Source organism: Mobula birostris, chromosome 7 (genome assembly GCF_030028105.1).
Source record: "Mobula birostris isolate sMobBir1 chromosome 7, sMobBir1.hap1, whole genome shotgun sequence".
Taxonomy (NCBI): domain Eukaryota; kingdom Metazoa; phylum Chordata; class Chondrichthyes; order Myliobatiformes; family Myliobatidae; genus Mobula; species Mobula birostris.
In genome coordinates, this window is record NC_092376.1 from 17,325,151 (window position 1) to 17,345,046 (window position 19,896).

At 42.8% G+C, this 19,896-nt stretch overlaps 1 protein-coding gene across 2 annotated transcripts in view; it reads left to right on the forward strand.

The window, feature by feature from the left end:
- The first annotated feature begins 1,323 nt into the window (after positions 1-1,323).
- Positions 1,324-19,896, forward strand: part of LOC140200029 (P2Y purinoceptor 8-like) — a 38,558-nt gene continuing 19,985 nt past the window's right edge. The window contains exons 1-2 of one of the 2 annotated variants that reach the window (XM_072262672.1): positions 1,324-1,417; positions 9,025-9,128. The gene's annotated coding sequence lies outside the window, so the exon portion shown is untranslated. The remainder of the gene's footprint in view (positions 1,418-9,024; positions 9,129-19,896) is intronic. The other variant, XM_072262673.1, reaches the window with a different exon arrangement.

The window sequence follows — 19,896 nt, forward strand, 5'->3', positions numbered from 1 at the left end:
CTTATGATTGTTACTTACTCATTACTCATTGGCCACAACTCATCTTTCTTTAGCTCTTAATGTAATACAAAATCACATAGGACTTCATGTACACAAACAGAAGCGAATATGCTTATACTTATACTTTATACTTTACTGTCGCCAAACAATTGATACTAGAACGTATAATCATCACAGCAATATTTGACTCTGCGCTTCCCGATCCCTGGAGTACAAATCGATAGTAAATATTAAAAATTTAAATTATAAATCATAAAGAGAAAATAGAAAATGGAAAGTAAGGTAGTGAAAAAAAAAAACGAGAGGCAGGTCCGGATATTTGGAGGGTACAGACCAGATCCGTGTCAGCATAATGGTGTCACTGAGTGGCCACTTTATTAGGCACCCTGCTCCTCGATGCAAATATCTAATCAGTCAATCATGTGGCAGCAACTCAATACATAAAAGCTTCAGGACTTGGTCAAGGGGTTCAGTTGTTGTTCAGTCCAAACATCAGAATGGGGAAGAAATGTGATTTAAATGAGTTTGACCGTTCAATGATTATTGGTGCCAGACGGGGTGATTTGAGTTTCTCAGAAGCTGCTGATCTCATGGGATTTTCACACACAACAGTCTCTAGATGTTACAGAGAATGGTGTGGAAAGCTAAAGAACATCCAGTGAGTGGCAGTTCTGTGGGTGAAAATGCCTTGCTAACCAGAGTGGTCAGAGGAGAATGGCCAGACTGGTTTGAGCTGCAGGAAGGCGACAGTAACTCAATTAACTACACATTCCAACAGTAGCGTGCAGAAAAGCATCTCTGAAAGCACAACTTGTTGAATCTTGAAGTGGATAGGTTACAGCAGCAGAAGAGCACAAATATACATGAAGTGGCCAGTTTATTCAGTACAGGAGTGGCCACTAAGAGTATAAAGGTTGGTGACCTAAAGCTTGGTCAAAAATGTAGTGTTAGGTAAACAAGAGGTGGGAATTACAGGGCTTATGACCTTGGCAAGTTAAGATGTAGCCGAGGCAGTAGAACCTTGCAAGACTCTGAAGAGAGATAAAAGCACTGAGTGTAATTAAATAGGTCCTCCACAGGAACACTTAGTCCATTTATTAAGTACACATAAAATCAGGCGGTGTGAATTGTTTTCGGCAAACTTTAAAACATGTTAAAGAATGTGTTACAGTTAGTTTCTGAACATGGAGAACCACATATTGAAGTTGCTTAATAATCAGTGTGCATATTAAACAGCGACACCATTATGCTGAGCTAATACTGAGGAAAGCTGTGTGGCTTACACTGTCATTTCCTTTGGGCTTACTGCTTTGTGAGTGATCTTGAAAAAAATGCTTTGAGAAGAGCCCGCCTTGCTTTAATGTTGCTCAGTCAACTCGACATCAGCAAGCAGAAGCACTCAGAGGCAATTAGGAAGGTATTAATATGTTATTATTTATTTTAGTTTGATTTGTCTGTTCATCTTGTTTTTTTTTGCAGAATGCTTTCAATCCAAAGGGACTTTGCAACATTTTGGGAATTGGACCATCTCCTTCAGAGGGAGCCAATTCTATTTTAGGTCTTAATCTGAAGTTTTTGATTGTGCAGTTAACTTGGCGTAAATGTTACAGTTTCTAGCCTCGGTATTATAATGTGGTTGGAGAAATAACAAAAAAAAGAAAAAGAAAGGTCCATAAAATGATTCAGAGTATCTCATACAAATTGCTGGAGGAACTTAGCAGAGCGGGTAGCGTCTACAGTGTGGAATAAACAAGTTGACGCTACAGCTCGGTCCAGAATATTAACTTTTTATTCCTTTCCACAGATGCTGCCTCACCCGCAGAGATCCTCCAGCATTTTCTATGTGTTACTCTGGATTTCCAGCATCTGCATAATCTCCTGTGTTTAAAATATATCAGTTCTGAATTTCTGACTATTTGGAACAGCTAAAAAGCATTGTTAGCCTACTTTAACGTGGTTTTACATTCTCAACGTGTACTAGTATGCTTTGTGTGAGCATTACGATTGGAAAATTGCTGAGGTTTTAATGTTCTACTTGAACAAGTGTTGGTCTGCTAAGAAAACAGTGCAAGGATGCATTGTTGATTAATGTAATGACACCAAGTAAAGAAAATGTGAGATAAGAAGATGCAGGTTAGTAACGAGGATGCTGGCAAATAACTCGGCCTCTTGCCAGGATATTGTGATGTCATAAAATGCTGAGCTGACACTGGGAAATGAGCAGCCCAAAGTGCTTAAATACCGTAAAAAATTCATCAAAATAAATAATGGTGGCAAAGTTTTACTTTGTTGCACTCACTTTTCAAGCTTCACAGGTAATAGACTGTTTCTAATATAGTCATAGTCATAGTCATAGTCATAGTCATACTTTATTGATCCCGGGGGAAATTGGTTTTTGTTACAGTTGCACCATAAATAATTAAATAGTAACAAAACCATAAATAATTAAACAGTAATATGTAAATTATGCCAGGAAATAAGTCCAGGACCAGCCTATTGGCTCAGGGTGTCTGACCCTCCAAGGGAGGAGTTGTAAAGTTTGATGGCCACAGGTAGGAATGACTTCCTATGACGCTCTGTGTTGCATCTCGGTGGAATGAGTCTCTGGCTGAATGTACTCCTGTGCCCACCCAGTAAATTATGTAGTGGATGGGAGACATTGACCAAGATGGCATGCAACTTGGACAGCATCCTCTTTTCAGACACCACCGTCAGAGAGTCCAGTTCCATTCCCACAACATCACTGACCTTACGAATGAGTTTGTTGATTCTGTTGGTGTCTGCTACCCTCAGCCTGCTGCCCCAGCACACAACAGCAAACATGGTCGCACTGGCCACCACAGACTCGTAGAACATCCTCAGCATCATATGGAAACAATTTGGTGCCCATAAGAAGCAGGTTACTGACGTGGCAAAGATTTGCAGATCTCTGAGGCGCGGAGGGAACAGTATGCATATCACACTAAAGGGAGTTTGCAGTTCTTGCAATAATGTCAACAGAATGCTATCGCTCATTGCTAGGGCACGTTATGCTTCAAGCATGGCATTGACCAGACTGTATGACAAACTGACCATTTGACAATCTGCTCACTTATGAATGTTGGAGTAGATCGTTCAGCCTACCAATCCTCGTCCATCCCTCAAAAAGATCGTGACTGATCTAATTAAAACCTCAGGGAATTTCGAGGACTTGTGGCCCTCTGAGGGAAGAATTATTTTGCCCCATTTCTGTCCTAAACGGGCAGCCTACATTTTTTTTAACTACTGACCACTACTGCTAGATTCTTCCACAGGCAGAAACAATGTTTTAAAACATTACAAAAAAATATTCATTCAGAAAAGTACATAAAATAATCGGGGATTCAGAAAGCTATTAACGATTTCAAATTAAAATATAATTACTTATTACGTTTCTACAAAAACAGTCAATACCCTAGGGGGGGGGCACACTATTCCAGGAATTCCCTCACTGAAACCATGTTCCTTCTTCAAGGACACCTGGGCAACAACATATCCTTGGAAGAGAGGCAGGCAGCAGGCTCGGAAAGAGTCGTCGACCACTGCCGCCTGGACGAGACTAACCCGTCCGACCTTCTCCCATAAAACAACCATTCCATTCCCTTTACAAACAAGGGAAAATTGGCAGATGCTGGAAATCCAAAGCAACACACACAAAATGCTGGAGGAACTCAGCAGGCCAGGCAGCATCTATGGAAAAGAGTACAGTCGATGTTTATGTCAAGAACATTCATCAGGACTGGAGGAAAAGAGATGAGGAATCATAGTTAGACGTTGGGGGGAGGGGAGGAAGAAACACAAGGTGATAGGTGAAACTGGGGTAGGGGGTGGCGGAGGGGGCGGAAGGGTGAAAGAGATACAGGGCTGGAGAAGGGAGAAATTGCAACACAAAACCTTGATTGTTTACTCTTTTCCCGTGAGTTCTGCCTGGTCTGCTGAGTTCCTCTAGCATTTTGTGTGTGTTGATTTCATTTATTTACCTATATTGATAAACTACTTCAAACACTTTAAAATCCTTCTTTTCATAATGAAACCACTTTGACCATTTTGGATTAAAATGAACTTTGTTTTTTTTGCAACAAACACAAAATATTGGAGGAACTTAGTAGGTCAAGCAACATCTATGGAGAAAAGTAACAGTCGACATTTTGGGCTGTGACTATTATTCCTGATGAAGAGACTGAACACAGATCATCTAGTTTATTCTCCTGCATAGATGCTGTCTGACCTGCTAAGTTCTTGTGTGTATGTTGCTCAAGATCTCCAATTTCTACAGAATCTCTTCCGTTCTTTTTCCATTCTAATTGTTTGTGTTCTTGTAAAGATTATACATAATTTATAAAGTTGTCTTTGACGTATATCCATACAAATATGGTCTCATCAATACCATGTTTGAAGCAAACTTGCCCTAACAGTGAGCGATAACATTCTGTTGATATTATTGCAGTAACTGCATACTCTCTTTAGTGTGATATGCTTACAGTTCCCCCTGCACCTCTGCCCCTTCAAAAATCTGCTTCCTTTTTATTAGGTATCAGTGTCAGAAGTGATGATATTTGCTGACAATTGCACAATGCTCGACGGCAAATGATAACACTAAGGCCCTCCATTGGTTGGGATTGACCACAGATACTGTTTCTTAGCTGTCTATGTGATAGACAAACCAGTATGCAAGCCACAGCAACACAATATGGAGAGCAGGCTCCCCTCTCCATACAGCTGATGAGTCCAAAGGAACAGCAGAGACCCATACAGTTTAGCACCAGCGGGGTCGCAGGAGTTGCCATTCAGTGTTGAACTCAACGCCGGACTCCCTTAAGGACTCCAGCTTCTGATTTTTCCCTTGGGGTTTACTTCACAAGCCTTCCTCGTGAGTGGGTATAACTGCAAAACAGTAGAGGATTGAGATCAGAGCTTTTCTTCTCCTAGATGAGCTGCCGATCATGGCTGACGAGCCCCATCTGCCAGAAGTGACTGGTTTTAAGGTGCCAGGAACCCACCTTTGCTCCTTCTCCTATCAGTAGAAATGGTTTTGCTGGGCTTAGTAGCTAAGCTACATGTGAAAGCCAGGAGCTATTTGAGGAGTGTGCCATTGGGAGCACTTAATAGGTAGTGGGCGCTTATCCCCATTACCCTGTCCCCCCCTGCTATGACAACCTTAAGGAAATGATAGGTGATACACATCAACAATTAAAGGCAAATGTGTTTGTGGACCATAGGTGGAAGAGCATGCCACAAAAGTGCAGGCAAAAACTGTTTCTGACCACGTACTCTTGACATGCGATATTATTAACATTAACAAGCCCCCAGTTTCCGCACAGTTAAGGTCACAATTGACCATGTATCAGCCACATCAATGCTTTGGCACAAGAGCAGCTCAGAAGCTGGGTATGGGAAGTGAGTGATCCACCCCTGACGTCTTAATATCTTTCCACCTTCTTGAAAGCAGAACACAGAGCAGGGACTGGCCCATCAGCCCACAATGTTGTGCTGAACTAATTAAATTGGTAATCCAGTGGCCAACCAAACTAATCTTTTCTGCCTAGACAATGTTCATATCCTTCCGTTTCCTTCATATCCATGAGCTTCTCTAAATATTGTATCTCTTAAGAGAACCCTCAGATATCTGCCTCTCTCACCATCAGGCACCTACTGCTCTATAAAAAACTTGCCCCTCATATCGCCTTTGAAGCTATCTTCTCTCACTTTAAATACATGCCTGTGGTATTAGACATTTCAACCACTGGAAAAAGATCTTTTTTTCTGTCTATTCTAGCTATGACTCTCATAATCTTATAAAACTCAGGTCTCCCCTCAGCCTCTCTGCTCTGGAAAGAAAAACCCAAGTTTGTCCAGCCAATTGTCATAACACTTGCCTTCTAACCCGGACAACATCCTGCTAAACCTGTTCTGTGCCCTCTCCAAGGCCTCGACTTCCTTCCTATAAGGCAGCGACCAGAACAGTATGCAATACTCCAGGTGCAGTCTAACTCGAGTTTTATGAAGCTGAAACACAACGTACTGAAGTTAGGGGTGGGATAAGATATTCTTCGGGTCTGAATTGAGTGCATGTCCAACAATATGCAGGAAGTTCAGTGTCATCCAAGGCAAAGCAGTCACTCAGTTGGCACCTGGTCCCCTTTCCCAAAAGTTTATTCTTTCCCGCAACACACATAAAATGCTGGAGGAACTCAGCAGGTCAGGCAGCGTCAAAGGAGGGAGATGAACAGTTGACGTTTTGGGTCGAGACCCTTCATCAGGACAAGGCCTCGGTCCATAACATCAACAGACAGCATGGAGAGCGAGAAAGATTTCTTGGGCGGCTGGCTCAAGAATGTGGAAGGGAAGACAAAATCATTGCAGGGAGTCAAGCAAATGCAATGATCTCATTTCATAATCAAGGCTCTTTCTGATTGACTGGGGACTTCACCAAGGCTGGGCTCCTGAGTTGAAGCTGCTTGTTAATTAATCTGATCAGAAGCAAGGCGATTGGCTGAAGAACAAGCTGCTGGTGAAAGTGGTGGGTCCAGGTACAATTTCAACGTTAAAGGGAAATTTGGATAGGTATCTGGGTGGGAGGGGTATGGACTGCTGTGGTCTGGGTGCGCTTTGGATGGGACTGGACAGAATAACAGTTTGGCAAAAACTAGGATTCTACTATGGGCTGAAGTGCCACACTCATAGTCCTTTGTAGGGACCCAAAGTCCCTACAAAGGACTGAGAATGGCTGACAGGATCATACAGGTCTCCCTGCTATTATCTGTATGCAAAGCCTTTAGTATTATTAAGGATCCCACCCATCCATCCAGCGTCCTCTTTGACTTTCTGCCATCAGGCAGGGGACTCTGATGCATAAAAACAAAAACGGTCAGGATGGGAATCAGTTTCTTCCCTCAGGCTATTAGTCTTCTGAACTCCCTGCCACATCGCGTTGAAAGTGTCACTGGATAAATTTATTCTGTACCCTGCAAGGTTTAATATATGCACTTTAGTTTGTTTATTTACGTGTAATCAATCTGTAGATTTAGTTTCTTACTTTCATAAGTTATTGTGTGTTATACAGAATTAATTAACAGTATGGAAGGGACAAGTGGGGCGACCATTATTGGGAGTAAAGATTCCCTTTTTTTCTCTCTCTTATTATGCCTGACGTAGTAAATGGCTGTTGTGTTCTTCATGCCGGATGTTGGAGTCCTGGGAGACCCAGAGTCTCCCAGGGAACTACATCTGCATGAAGTGCATCCAGATGCATCTCCTTGACGACCGTTTTAGGGATCTGGAGCAGCAGCTGGATGACGTTCGGCTTGCACGGGAGAGAGAGGAGATAAATCAATCAGAGTTACAGGGAAGTAGTCACGCCGAAGTTGCAGGAGGCGAGGAGCTGGGTGACTGTCAGGAGAAACGGAAATGTGAATAAGCAGTTAGCACAGAGCTCCCCTGTGGCCATCTCCCTCAATAATAACTATACCATTTTGGGTACTGTTGTGGGGAACAGCCTCCCAGGGGAATGCAACAGAGACCAGATTACTGGCATTGAGCACGGGTTTGTGGTGCAGAAGGGAAACCAAATTACAGGAAGGATATAAATAAGGTTGAAAGAGTGCAGAGAAGGTTTACAAGGATGTTGTCGGGAATTGAGAAACTCAGTTACAGAGAAAGGTTGAATAGGTTAGGACTTTATTCCCTGGAGCGTAGAAGAATGAGGGGAGATTTGATAGAGGTATATAAAATTATGATGGGTATAGATAGAGTGAATGCAAGCAGGCTTTTTCCACTGAGGCAAGGGGAGAAAAAAACCAGAGGGCATGGGTTAAGGGTGAGGGAAGAAAAGTTTAAAGGGAACATTAGGGGGGGCTTCTTCACACAGAGAGTGGTGGGAGTATGGAATGAGCTGCCAGACGAGGTGGTAAATGCGGGTTCTTTTTTAACATTTAAGAATAAATTGGACAGATACATGGATGGGAGGTGTATGGAGGGATATGGTCCGTGTGCAGGTCAGTGGGACTAGGCAGAAAATGGTTTGGCACAGCCAAGAAGGGCCAAAAGGCCTGGTTCTGTGCTGTAGTTTTTCTATGGTTTCTATGGAAAGAGGGAGAAGAGGGAAGCAGTAATGATATGGGACTCAATAGTCAGAGGAACAGACAGGAGATTCTGTGGACGTGAACAGGATACCTGGATGGTATATTGCCTCCCAAATTCCAAGGTCAGGGAGGTCTCGGATCACATCCACAACATTTTGGAGAGATAATAGACAATAGACAATAGATGCAGGAGTAGGCCATTCAGCCCTTTGAGCCAGCACCACCATTCACTGTGATCATGGCTGATCGTTCACAATCAGTACCCTGTTCCTGCCTTCTCCCCATATCCCTTCACTCCGCTATCTTTAAGAGCGGGAGAGAGAGCAGACAGATACTTTGGTACATTATGGTACCAATGACATAGAAAGGAAAAGCAATGAGGTCCTGAAATGAGAATTTAGAGAGCTAGGTAGAAAGCTGACAAGCAGGACCTCCAGAATAGTTATTTCTGGAATGCTACCTGTGCCATGTGTTAGTGAGGGTAGAAACAAGATGATTTATCAGGTAAGCTGAGAAGCTGGTGCAGGGTACAAGGTGCAGGGCTTCAGGTTCTTGGATCACTGGGATCTCTTCTGGGTGGGGTATAACCTATGCAAAAGGAACGGGTTGCTCCTGAACCCGAGGGGGACCAATGTTCTTAGGGGCAGGTTTGTTAGAGCTGTTGGGGAGTGTTTAAACTAATTTGGCGGTGGGAACTGGAGTGAAGGGACTCAGATCAGACAGATGGTAAAAAAGCAAAGATAGCATGTAGTTAGACTGTCAGGAAAGGCAGGCAGGTGATATAGATAATTACAGCTAGCAGGGTGAGTATCAGTGCATGAGGGATATAAAATCAAAAAGGGTAGCAAATGTAGTACTCAAAGTGTTATATCTCAATACATAAAGCATAACAAATAATGTGGATGATCTTGTTGTACTTTTACAGACTGTCAGTATGATGTTGTGCCCATCACTGAATCGTGGCTGAAGGATGGTTCTAGTTGGGAGCTGAATGTCCAAGATTATACGGTGCAACAGAAGGATAGGAAGGTAGGCAGAGGGGGTGGTGTGGCTCTTCTGGTAAAGAATGGCATCAAATCAGTAGAAATATGTCACATAGGATTGAAAGATGTTGAATCCTTGTGGGCTGTGTTAAGAAACTACAAGAATAAAGGACCCTGATGCAGTCATATAAAGGCCTCCCAACAGTAGCTGGGATGTGGACCATAGAAAAGGCGTGTCACAGGACAATGTTATGATAGTCATGTGAGATTTTAACATGCAGGTCAATACGAAAAATCGGGTTGGTAGTGGATCTCAAGAGAGTCAGTTTGTGAATGCCTATGAGATGGCTTTTTAAAGCAGTTTGTCTTTGAGCCTACTAGGGGATCAGTTATATTGGATTGGATGTTAAGTAATGAACTGAACGCGATTAATGAGCTTAAGGTAAAAGAGCCCTTAGGAGCCAATGATCACAATATGATTGAGTTCAACGTGAAACTTATTAGGGAGAAAGTAACGTCTGACATAGCAGTATTTCAGTAGATTAAAAGATATTACAATGGTATGAGAGAGGAGTTGGCCAAAGTAAATTGGAAGGAGCAGCAATGGCATGAGTTTCTTGGAAAAATGAGAAAAGTGCAGAATAGATGTGTTCCAAAAACAAAGAAATACTCAAATAACAAAATAGTACAACGTAGATGACAAGGGAAGTCGAAGCTAATGTAAAAGCAAAAGAGAGGGCATACAACAAAGCAAAAATTAGCAGTAACGTAGAGGATTAGAAAGCTTTTGAAAGCCTACATACAGCAACTAAAGGAGTAATCAGAAAGGAGAAGATGAAATATGAAAGCAAGCTAGCAAACAATATCAAAGTGGATAGTAAAAGCTTTTTCATGTATGTAAAAAAATAAAAGAAAGATAAGATTGGATATAGGACCGCTAGAAAATTAGGCTGGAGAAATAATAATGGGGGACAAGGAAATGACAGATGAACTAAATAAGTATTTTTCATCAGTCTTCACTGTGGAAGACACTAGCAATGTGCCAGATGTTGAAGGGTGCAAGGGAAGAGAAGTGAGTGTAGTTACTACTATTACAAGGGAAAAGTTGCTCAAAAAGCTGAAAGACCCTAGTGGTGCATAAATCACCCGGAACAGATGAACTGCACCCTAGGGTTCTGAAAGACAGGGTAGATGTGGGAGTCTCCGTCTCCGAGCCTACTTCTTCGGCAAGGACTCTCCCACCCCCACCGATGACCCTTTCTCCCGTCTTCAACCCTCCTCTTCTTCATAGACACCCCGCTCTGGTCTTCTGCCTGCTCTGGATCTCTTTATCGCTAATTGCCGACGGGACATCAACCGTCTCAAATTCCTCTGTCTCCGCTGCATCTGCTCTCAGGATGAGGCTTTTCATTCTAGGATGAGGGAGATGTCTTCCTTTTTTTAAGAAAGGGGCTTCCCTTCCTCCACTATCAACTCTGCTCTTAAACGCATCTCCCCCATTTCACGTACATCTGCTCTCACTCCATCCTCCCGCCACCCCACTAGGAATAGGGCTCCCCTGGTCCTCACCTACCACCCCACCAGCCTCCGGGTCCAACATATTATTCTCCGTAACTTCCGCCACCTCCAACGGGATCCCACCACTAAGCACATCTTTCCCTCCCCCCCTCTCTCTGCATTCCGCAGGGATCGCTCCCTACGCAACTCCCTTGTCCATTCATCTCCCCCATCTCTCCCCACTGATCTCCCTCCTGGCACTTATCCGTGTAAGCGGAACAAGTGCTACACATGCCCTTACACTTCCTCCCTTACCACCATTCAGGGCCCCAAACAGTCCTTCCAGGTGAGGCAACACTTCACCTGTGAGTCGACTGGGGTGATATACTGCGTCCGGTGCTCCCGATGTGGCCTTTTCTATATTGGCGAGACCCGACGCAGACTGGGAGACCGCTTTGCTGAACATCTACGCTCTGTCTGCCAGAGAAAGCAGGATCTCCCAGTGGCCACACATTTTAATTCCACATCCCATTCCCATTCTGACATGTCTATCCACGGCCTCCTCTACTGTAAAGATGAAGCCACACTCAGGTTGGAGGAACAACACCTTATATTCCGTCTGGGTAGCCTCCAACCTGATGGCATGAACATCGACTTCTCTAACTTCCGCTAAGGCCCCACCTCTCCCTCGTACCCCATCTGTTACTTATTTTTATACACACATTCTTTCTCTCACTCTCCTTTTTCTCCCTCTGTCCCTCTGAATATACCTCTTGCCCATCCTCGGGGATCCCCCCCCCCCGTCTTTCTTCCCGGACCTCCTGTCCCATGATCCTCTCGTATCCCCTTTTGCCAATCACCTGTCCAGCTCTTGGCTCTATCCCTCCCCCGCCTGTCTTCTCCTATCATTTTGGATCTCCCCCTCCCCCTCCAACTTTCAAATCCCTTACTCACCCTTCCTTCAGTTAGTCCTGACGAAGGGTCTCAGCCTGAAACGTCGACTGCACCTCTTCCTAGAGATGCTGCCTGGCCTGCTGTGTTCACCAGCAACTTTGATGTGTGTTGCTTGAATTTCCAGCATCTGCAGAATTCCTGTTGTTTTTGTAGATGTGGGCGGGTTGTTTCCCATGGTGGGAGAGTCTAGGACGAGAGGGAACAGCTTCAGGATAGAGAGGCATCCATTTAAAACAGAGATGTGGAAAAATATCTTAAGCCAGAGAATGCTGAATTTGTGAAATTTGTTACAACGTGCAGCTGTGGAGGCCTGGTCATTGGGTGTATTTAAGTCAGAGATAGACAGGTTCTTGATTGGAAACGGCATCCAAGGTTATGGGGAGAAGGCTGGGGAGTGGGGCTGAGGAGGGGAAAAAAAGGATCAGCCACAATTAATTGGCGGAGCAGACTCGATGGGCCAAATGGCCTAATTCTACTCCTATGTCTTATGGTCTTGTATGTGTGTTATGCTTACTAATGTGCATCATACTCTGGTCCAAAGAAATGTCTCATTTGACAGTATATGTGTACCGAACATAGTTAAAACCCAATGAACTTGACTGGACAGTACTACGGCTCTATGACCCTAAGTGATTTAAAGAAAAATGTTTTCCCACAGCGAGTTGCCTAATGTCTAAGATGAACTGGTGGCAGTGTTAGTTGTAGCAACTTAAGTTGTTGTATTCAAAATTAACAGGATAAAGATCTGAATAAAAAACACAAGAGTGGGAACTATGTGGGCTGTTCTTACACAGCGATAGTACAGATGGGTCAAATAGCCTCTTTCCATTCTGCAACTCTTCTCTGGTTCATCTCTGCTTTACAGTCAGAGGAAACAGTCAAAGTTCAACTGCAGACAATGACACCCACTGCTATTGCTGAATGTCAGTGTTCCAACTGCCCACTCCTAAAATGCATCTATACATCGGTAACTTTGCAAAACACAGCCCAGGTCTCTATAAAGTAAATTTCACACACAAACCTAACTAACAGAACGAACTATAGCACTAGAAACTGCTGTGCGAAAATGTAACTATGACAATGCAATTAAAGCTCAATACACAAGAGATCATTCAATGGAATTGCTTAAGAACTGTAACATGATGTCATCTTTTGTAAGCAGTCCCCATCTGGTGCAGATTTATCCTCACCTATTCACAGGATCAGAGTCCAATCCATTTCGACACACCTTATCACAATGCTGAGCATTGCAAATAATAGGGTACCTGACCACCTCTCAGCTAAATTGATTTTCACATTCAATGGATCACCGTCCTTATTTTCTGCCACCATCCAAATGATAACACCACCCAGCACAACCTTACTCTCAGAAATTCCAAGACCATTCCCTCTGAGTATTCCCTAATTTGAAGTATTGTGTCCAGTTCTCGTCATGTACCTGTTACTCAAATCAATAAAATTGAAACAGTGCAGAAAAAAATACAAGGGTGTTCCCAGCTCTTGAGGACCTGAGGACCTGAGGGAAATACAGAACAGGTTAGGACTTTATTCCCTGGAGCATAGGAGACTGATGGGAGATTTGCTAGAGGTATACAAAGTTATAAGGGGTATAGATCGGGTAAATGCAAGCAGGCTTTTTTTTACTGAGGCTAAGTGAAAGCAGAACTAGAGGTCATGGGCTAAGGATGAACATAGAACATAAAACATAGAAAACTACAGCACATTACAGGCCCTTCGGCCCACAATGTTGTGCTGACCATGTAACCTACTCAAGAAACTGCCTAGAATTTCCCTGTCGCATAGCTCTCTATTTTTCTAAGCTCCATGTACCTATCTAAGAGTCTCTTAAGAGACCCTACTGAATCCACCTCCACCACCGTCGCTGGCAGTGCGTTCCATGCACCCATGAAAGCTGAAATATTTAAGAGGAACACGAAGGGAACATTCGTCACTGAGAGGTTGGTGAGAGTGTGGAATGAGCTGCCAGTGGAAGTGATGGATACAGGTTTGGTTTAAGAGATGTTTGGATAGGTACATGGATGGGAGAACTATGGAGGGCGATGGTCTAGGTGCAGTTGATGAGGCTATACGGACTAATCGTTTAGCACAGACCAGAAGGGCCAAAAACCTATTTCTATGCTCTAGTACTCTATTACTCTTTTAAATCCATCAATAGTCACTTTCCTTCTGACTGCACCCTCCCAGCAACTGTATCTAATGCAAAAACTATCCTTTTTTTATATCCCTTCCCACCTTCCAGCTTTCCAAATACTCCTTCCAACTAAAGCAGTGGTTTTCTTGTACCACTTCCAAATTGCATGTTAATGGCCATTCCTCAAAACTGAACTGTTGCGTCATGAACTGGAAAGACTCGTTATCTGAACTCACTGGATTGAGTATTAAATCATAAGGGCCGTAGTGGTGTCTATTTGGGTTGCTCGTCATGTGCACAAGCATGGTGAGGGACAGTTGCAATGTAAAACATACTTGTAAAAGTATCACAGGCAGGTAGATTTAGATAATACATATAATATAAATATACACAAATTACACTAGAGAGTGAAGAAAAAGACTACGCAAAACAAGATGTTGGTGTAAGAGAAAACATTATCAGAGTTAAGTCCACAGCAGTGCAAGCAGTATTCCATATTGTGTTTCGACAATGAGATAGAATTAGGGTTTAGCAGGTCAGTTCAAGAACCTAATGGCTGCAGGAAAGTGGTTGCTTCTGAATCTGGTGGGAAATGTACCAAATGCCTTACTAAAATTCACATATACTACATCCACTGCTGTACCTGGTTTTGTCTGATCCTCAAGGAGTTCAGTTAGGCTCCTGAGGCATAATCTGCTCCTCACCAAGCCATGTTGATGATCCTTAATCAGACTGTGTTTCTCTAAATGCTCATAAATCCTGCATCTAATTATCCTCTCCAATAATTTGCCCATCACTGAAGAATTACACGCTGGTGTATGATTCCCAGAGTTATCCCTACTCCTTTCATGAACCAAAGAATAACATTTGACTCTAATTATCTGGTACTAGCCCTGTGGCTGGTGAGGATACAAAGATTATTGCCAAAGCTGCGACAATCTCGGAGTAATTTCTCTTCTCATAATAATCTCAGGTAAATCCTGTCTGGCCCCAGATATTGATTGACTGATTGATTCACTTACTTATTTACTGAAATACAGTGCAGAACAGGCCCCTTAACCCTTTGAGCCCAGCAATCCCCGGTTTTACTCTAGCCTAATCATGAGACCACTTACAACGACCAGTTAACCTACCAACCAGTACGTCTTTGGATTGCGGGAGGAAACTAGAACACCCGGAGAAAACCCATGCCGTCATGGTGAGAATGTGAAAACTGCTTACAGGCAGTGGCAGGAAATGAACCTGGGTCACTGCACTGTAAAGTCTATCCTCTTGTTTTTTCAAAGTTCTAGCACATCTTTTTTAGCATCAACATTTTACACTGTCCTCACAAATGTCAAGATTCCACTCACTGGTGAATACTAAATCAAAGAGCATTCACTAAGGCCCTCCCCTACATCCTCTGACTCCAAGCTCAGGCTATCCTCCACCCACGTAGAGCACCCTGGGGTTTCCTTAACTTTACTCACCAAGGCCTTCTCATGCCCCATTCTACTTCTCCTATATCCATTCTTCAGTTTCTTTCTGCCTACCTTGTGACTCTGCAAAACCTTATCTGATCCTTATTTCTTAAACCTTAAGTAAGCCTCTTCCTTCCTCTTGAGTAGATGTCTCTTGTCAACCACAGTTCCTTCATCTTAATATCCTTTCCTGGCCTCGTAGGACAAACTTATCCAAAATCCCATGCAATTGTTGTCATTGTGCATTTTCATAAACATCTGTTCCCAATTTATGCCCCCCTCCAGTCCATACCTAATAGCATAATAACACCCCTCCCCTAATTAAATACTTTCTCATACCATCTGTTCTTATCCCTGTTCAAGACCTGTAGTAAAGTTTTACGATCTGCCTCTACATCCCTCCACGATAAAGAGTTCCAGAGATCGGTCATCCTTTGTGATTAACAATTAGCTTTACATGCCACACATACATTGAAACATCGAAACATACTGTGAAATGTGTTGTTGGTGTCATCGACCAACAAAGTGTGAATTTTCGTGGGCATCCCACAAACATTACCAACAGGAATTCTGCAGATGCTGGAAATTCAAGCAACACACATCAAAGTTGCTGGTGAACGCAGCCTGCTGGTGGCCTGCTGTGTTCACCAGCAACTTTGATGTGTGTTCCACAAACGTTACCATGCTTTTGGCACCAACGTAGAATGCCACAAATTACTAACACTAAGCCATACATATTTGAAATTTTGTGGGTAACTAGATTACCCGAAGGAAGCCCACATCTGCATGAGGGAAAATTATATCAAATCAGCCATGATAATATTGAAAGGTTGGGCATGTTTGAGGGTCCTGGTGGTTAATTCCTGTCCTTATTGTCTTGTGTCATTGTACACTCACATGAAAGAATAGAAGAGTGACAACAACAATGTATTAAATGTTGGTAATTGATTTATTATTGTCACATGCACAACACCAACATGAAAAATACAGTTGGACTTGAATGTGGATGGGAGAATTTAGAAGATCATGAGTCAAATGCTGGGAAATGTAATTAGCTTGGATGGCATTTTGGTCAGCACGAGAAAGTTGGGCAGAAGGGCCTGTTTGTGTGCTTTATGGCCCTATGTACTGAGACACAGTGAAAAACTTTTGTTTGCAGAAACATAATTTCATCAATAGTATTATCTAAAAGACTTAGGTACACACACACATATAGATAGATAGCTAGGGTGTCTAAAAATTTTGCACAGTACTGTAACAATTTTATGTATTGCACTGTACTGTTGCCACAAAAAAAAAACGAATTTCATGACATGTGAATGATGCTAAACCTGATTCTGACATGGGTCTCTATTGTGGACTGAGAGAGGGAATGGTGAAGGGAGAGGGGAATCATGGTTGGGAAAAGGGGAAGGGAGAGGGCAGGGAGCGGGAAACACCAGAGAGTCATTCTGTAATGATAAATAAACCAATTGTTTGGAATCAAATAGCCTTGCCTGATGTCTAAAGGCTGGGTGAGTCTGCACCCACACCACTCCCACCATCACTGGCGTTCCTGCTCTGTCACCTTTTCTCCCATCTCTCCTGCAGAGCTCTATGACTACCATTCCAAACATTCTTTGCTCCCGTCAAATTTACAAACTCGTTCTCCGCTCAATACAGTACTGTGTACCTTAGCCCTCTCTATAGGAGCAGAATTAGGCCATTTGGCCTATCTAGTCTGCTCTGCTATTTCATCATGACTGATTCATTTTCCCTCTCAGCCCCAAACTCTTGCCTTCTCCCCGTATCCGTTCATGCCCTGACTAATTAAGGATCTATCACCCTCTGCCTTAGATAACCAAATGACTTGGCCTCTACAGCTTCCCGTGACACAGAGTTCCACAGAGTCACATATATGCGTCTATGACTGTGCACCATACCGTATAAGTACGTTAAAGTAACACAAAAGAGAAAACAAAAGGTTACGCAGAAAAATTGAGTACCTTGTGTAAATTGATTTGAGTATTACTGAAGCCAATTTTACACAGTGAAATCACACCAACAATAAAATAATCCATTTTTTGTGATGGTGGTTTTCACATACATGACAGCGGTGTTTAAGAAGCATTAGGACAGACTCGTGAACATGAAAGGAATAGAGGGTTATGAATCAACTAGCATCATGGTCAGCAGAGACATTGGGGGGCTGGAAAGCTTGCTCCTGTACTGTACTAAGTTCTCTGATGTTGATTGAGAAATAAGCATCAGCATGGTACTAGAAAAATTAAAGAATGTAACAGAATTTTTCATTGCATGAGGATGCTGTGGACAGTATGATTCTGTCGGGCCAAAGGGCCTGTGTCTCTGTGCCTGCTACTCCCCGACTCTATGACTGCGTACGTTCAGCCACCGCTTTATGAGGTAAACCTGTGATTGGCAATTATCTAATTAGCCAGCCATGTGGCAGCAACTCAATACATAAAAGCATACAGATATGGTCAAGAGGTTCAGTTTGTTGTTCAGACCAAACGTCAGAATGGGGAAGGAATGTGATCCAAGTGACTTGATTGTTGGTGGCAGACAGGGTGGTTTGAGTATCTCAGAAACTGCTAACCTCCTGGGATTTTCATGCACAAGAATCTCTAGACCTCTGGTTCCCAACTTTTTTTATGCCTTGAACTAATATCATTAACCAAGAGGTTCATGGATCTGAGGTTGGGAACCTTTGCTCTAGAGTTTACAGAGAATGGTGCGAAAAACAAAAATCATCCAGTAAGTGGCAATTCCTTGGGTGAAAATGCTTTGTAAGTGAGAGAGGTCAGAGGAGAATGGCCAGATTGGTTCAAGCTAACATGAAGGTGACACTAGCTCAAATAACAACCTCTTACAGTGGTGTGCAGAAGAGAATCTCTGAACACACAACACATTAAACCTTGAAGAGGATGGATTACAGCAGCAGAAGACCATGAACATGCATTCAGTAGCCACTTTATTAGATGCAGGAGGTAGCTAATAAAATGGCACTAAGTACAGATTCTAGCTTAATGTTTGATCTGAAAGATTTAGCAACACTTAAAGCTTTGTTGCAGTTTCAATCCGAAAATCGCCCTCAACCACCAGAATGAGACTTAAGCCCAGAATCGTCTACCTGAGCCACAGCTCAAGCTCTTGAGGTCTAATTTGTGAATGTGATATGGGAAAAGACATGGCCAAATTGTTAACACTTGATAAATGTTGCAAGCAAGTCTACTTCCTGCTAAAGCACAAAAGTAAATTTAGAAGTCTGATTAAACTCCACTTTCTGGAGATATGGTTTCCAATGTCCACAACAAATAGTGAAACTTCTAAAAAACTGCAGGAATAATTTGCACTGCGTTGTTTTGAGGGCCAAGGATAGGGTTACTGTAAGCTGGCTTTTTCCGTTGAGGTTGGGTGCGACTAGAACTAGTGGTCATGGGTTAAGGGTAAAGGGTGACCTGAGGGGTAACTTCTTCAGACAGAGGGTGATGAGTGTGCAGAATGATCTTCAGGTTCTATTTCAAACTTTAAGAGAAATTTGGATAAGTACATGAATGGAAGGAGTATGGAAGGCTATGATCCAGGTGTGGGTCAATGGAACTGGGCAGAATAAGAGCTTGGCACAGACTAGATGGGTTGAATGGCCTGTTTCTGTGCTAATCTGCTGTATGACTCAATGGTCACCATATCCGAAAGGATAGTAGGGCAGAGGACTATTCCCTGCAGAAATACAAAACCCATAGATGTTGCAAAATTCATAAGTCACACTTCTTATTGCAAATGATTACAAATCTCAGTTTCTGGGCACCACACTTCAGAGAGGACATCATAGTGTGATCACAGTGTGGGTGAGGATGGAAGGGAGGTTAACTGAGCTAACACAGAATGAGAGGTTTCAGTCCCATAATGAGATGGAAAAAAAGCTGCTCTCTTCAGAAATGATGAAGGGGCAGTCTAAAATCATCAGAGCTAGAAAGGGCAGAGAGAGGTAGTTCTTATAAGCAAGAGGGTCAATAACAGAGAGCACTGGTTTAAAATAATTGGCAATAAATTGGGGAAAACGGAGTGAAAATATTTTACTTATTGTTTGGACAGCAAGGCTGAAAACTAGCCTAACACAATGTACTGGAAGAACTCAGCAGGTCAGGCTGAAAAAAAATGACTGCTTATTCCTCTCCATAGGTGCTGACCTGGCCTGCTGTGTTCCACTGGCGTTTTGTATGTGTTACGTTGGATGTCCAGCATCTGTAGAATCTCTTGTCTTTATGAAGGTTGTAAAGTGTTGGTGAACACAGATTCCACTAGAACGTTCAAATTAGAACTGAAAAATGCTCTAAACTGGACCACTCATTTCATTAGTCTGTACAGTTATAATGTAGCCCATACTCAATCTCAGCCCCATATTTCTGTTCTGTGCTTAATACTTGACATTAAAAAAAAGCATACACAAGTCTATTTTAAAACACTAGAGCTGCTGTTCAAAGATGCAGAGCATTTGTTGAATGATGCAGAGTCTGGTTTGTTTCCGAGCTCCACTCAGTTTCACTTGAACATTTTCCCTCTTTGACTGCCTCTTTATATCTTAATATTCTCCCTCTTGTAAACTTCCAGCTTTTCCATCTCTCTCTGCAACATGAACGTGAGAAAGTCTGCAAAGTAACGCACACAAAATGCTGGAGGAAACTCAGCAGGTCAAGCAGCATCTATAGATATGAATATTGAGGTTTCGGGCCAAGACACTTCTTCAGGAC